This window comes from Salvia miltiorrhiza, chromosome 8 (assembly GCF_028751815.1).
Source record: "Salvia miltiorrhiza cultivar Shanhuang (shh) chromosome 8, IMPLAD_Smil_shh, whole genome shotgun sequence".
Lineage (NCBI taxonomy): Eukaryota > Viridiplantae > Streptophyta > Magnoliopsida > Lamiales > Lamiaceae > Salvia > Salvia miltiorrhiza.
The window spans coordinates 3,663-7,190 of record NC_080394.1 but is presented as its reverse complement, the minus strand read 5'-3'; the positions used below and the strand labels follow the sequence as shown (position 1 = coordinate 7,190).

General features: G+C 31.8%; 1 long non-coding RNA gene across 1 annotated transcript; it reads left to right on the top strand.

The window, feature by feature from the left end:
- The first annotated feature begins 2,074 nt into the window (after positions 1-2,074).
- Positions 2,075-2,574, top strand: LOC130997163 (uncharacterized). Its single transcript, XR_009092992.1, has 3 exons — positions 2,075-2,232; positions 2,319-2,426; positions 2,505-2,574. It is a non-coding gene; the product is annotated as an uncharacterized LOC130997163 (long non-coding RNA).
- Positions 2,575-3,528: the final 954 nt, after the last annotated feature.

The window sequence follows — 3,528 nt, the reverse complement described above, 5'->3', positions numbered from 1 at the left end:
AGTTATCACAGATATGGTATTCTATGGGGTAGTAAAGGAGATTTGGGAGCTCGATTACCAAGCCTTTCGAGTTGTAGTATTTAAGTGTGATTGGGTTGAGAATAATGGTGGCGTGAGAGTAGACGATCTTGGATTTACCTTAGTAAATTTGAAAAGAGTTGGTTTCAAACTTGATTCGTTTATTTTGGGTTGTCAAGCGAAGCAGGTTTTCTTCATCGAAGACCCTCAAAATCCTATATGGTCTGTTGTACTTTCATGTCCTAATAAAGAGTACCTTGAATTGACCAATGATTTAGAGTTGGGAGATGTTGCTCTTAATCATGAAGCTTTTGCTAAGGGGTTACCACAAATAAGTTTGAATGATGATAGTGATGAAAATGAGCCATCATGCGTTCGTGAAGATTGTGATGGAATATGGGTTAATAATGAAGCCTCATAAATTGGTAAATTCATTGTACTTGTGATATGAATTTTTTGGTGCTTGTTTTATTTGTTGATATTTTGTTGGTAAGCTGATTTTTGTTTGATATTTGTTGTCATTAGGTCTTGTGGAGAATATGGTTAGTAATGAGAGTGGTGACACCTTGAAGTCCAATAGCAGTACAAAGTCTACAAGAGCTGTTAGAGGAAAAGTGATTTTAAATGATCTTGCAAAGCGAAAGGCCAAAGGGGAAAAAGATTTTGTTGAATTTAATGCTCGAGGAAAGCCTATTGGTCGAGCCGCAGCTGAAATGCAAAGTTATATTGGTGTTCTAGTTCGAGAACATGTGAAGATAAGTATTAAGTCTTGGAAGTCGGTGCGAAAAGAAACGAAAGACATGCTATGGGAACATGTGACTGTAAGTACATGCATTATTTATGTTTGATTATGTGGTTATTTACAAGTGGTAGTGATTTTTAAAATTCTTCACTTTTTTATTAGATCGCATATGACGTGGATAGAAATTGGAAATCGGGATGCTTAGAATCTGCAAACACGAAATGGCGACAATGGAAATCTGCGATGTATAAGGAGCATATATTACCCAAGAAGAACAATCCTGATAAGTTGAATGATCCACCCCCTAATTGTGGTATTCTTCGTGAAGATTGGAATTTGTTCGTGACATCTAGAATAACAGAAGAATTTGATGTAAGATACTTTTGTTCATAATTTTCTTATTAGTAATTTAATTTTATTCGATTGTATTAAGTATAAATGCACTTTATCTTGTAGAAATGGAGTAACGTGCAGAAAGAGAGAGCAATGAAGAATATATACCCACACAGACTTTCACGAACGGGCTATGCGGGTTTGGCTGAAAAAATGGTACATTTATTGTTTAATTTTTGTGTTTGTATTTTATTAAGTTTGTGAAGTGTGGTTTTTTGTTCTACTGAATAAGTTTGAAGAATACAGAAATGCATAAGGTGATTGAAGAGTATGCTAACATAGTAAAGAACCTACAAGAAAGAGTTTCTCAACTTGAAGCCGAAAAAGAGAAAGATAAAGATACAGAAGAAAAAGAGAGTTGTTCTATTAGGCAACCGTGTTTGTGGATGGATGAAGAAACAGACAAGGACACAAATAATGTTGATGAAGTGGTGTTGATTGACAAAGTTGATGCAGTAAAGGTTTGTTATTTTTTTTTCACATATATATAATCATCAAATTTTCATTATAATTTACACTATGCAGATTAACTTGTAATTATATAGGGTGTTGCAAGATCGTTGGAGTTCACTTCTCCGCCCCAAAAAGCAGCAAACCACGAAGTAGTTAATGAAAGGAAGGTGAAGTGTTTTGATTCTTTGCATACATCATTGAAAATGTTGTGCAGATATGTTGATAAGCACTTGACGAATGGTGAAGGAATTTTTGTGCAATTTGACTTTGACATCTTTGGTAAGCCTTTTGAGCTATACTTGCATGCTGATGACATCGTTGATTTATGTGAATTAGAGCCAATATCAGGAAACTGCATAGTAGTATACATGTGGTAAGTATTTGCTTTTTCGTAAGTTAATATGTAAAGCATAAGTATATGTAGGTGTGATACATTTTTTTCTTTTTATCAGACACTTATACAAAAAATTGAAGAATAGTAGTGTTTCTCATCGGTTTTGTTTTGTGGATCCGTTTGATGTATCATATGTAAACAAGTACAAGCATGATGCACGAACACTAGCTTTGGCAAATAGGCTTGAGAATATATCCCCCGGTCAATTAGTTATATGTCCGTGCAATATAAAGTAAGTATTATTATTCCTTTGTTCTTGTCTCATTATTATTATTCTTTTTTAAATTTGTCTAATGTGTACTTTTTTATTATATATAGGGATCATTGGATTCTTACCGTGTTGGATCCTCACAAAGAGATAATTTATCATTTTGATTCTCTCGGTGAATGTATGTTTGATAATACTTGGAAGACTATTGTGAACACGTAAGGTTTCATATTTTAATATAGTTACATTTATCTTTTATTATTTGGAGAACTAATATATGTTAATATATTTTGAAGGGCGATTTACATGTTCAATGCAAAATTACAAAAAAGAGGCAAGAAACAAATCACTTGGGAACTCATGAAGGTAATATTTTTCATTATATATTATTGAGTTTTTTTTTCCAATATGCTTAGGATGATTTTGATAACACTTCATATTTTGACATAGTGTCCAATACAACCGAATTTCAAACAATGTGGATTCTTTCTATTGCGATTCATGAAGGACATTATTGAAAATACTATAGAGACTGGTTCATGCTCTCTACGTTTACTTGTAAGAAATTTATCTTTCACTTATTCAAATTTAAGTTAATTTTTTTCGTTTGTATAAAATAGTATTAATATTTAAATTTTTAATTGTGAATATATACAGGATAACCAAACTTGGAAAACATTTAGTACGATCGATTTTTGTTTTAGTGTGATAGACTTTTTGAATCGACATAATTGTATTGATGATATGCACTTCATACTTTGTATTTTATGGTTAATTTTAGGTTTGACATTGTATTAATACTTGCTACAATATTGTTGGATGAAATATTTTAATTATGTGCAATGAAATTTATTTTATTTTAATTTCGTTTTGGATTCTCGGATTTTAAAATAGGATTGAACTACAATATGTAACTACGATTATAAAACTGTAGTAGTATGTATAAACTACAGTTTTAAAACTGTAGTAGTGATTTCATAAGGACTACGGTTTTAAAGGGTAGTGTAAAATAATGAAACTATAGTCTTTTATACACATAGACTACGAATATTCATTAAAACCGTAGAAAAAATTGACATACACTACATTTTGCTATTAATTAACTACGGTTACACAATGTAGTCTATTGAGCATAATAGACTACGGTTGACAAATGTAGATTATGTGCGTGTAAAACCGTAGTCTATGATAACTATAGACTACAGTTTTACAACCGTAGAGAAAAGGGTGGGTCTTTCTCTACATACCTATTATCTACAGTACAGAATGCTCATACTCTACAGTTTAAAACTGTAGAGTATGAGAGAATTTGTAGTAGTG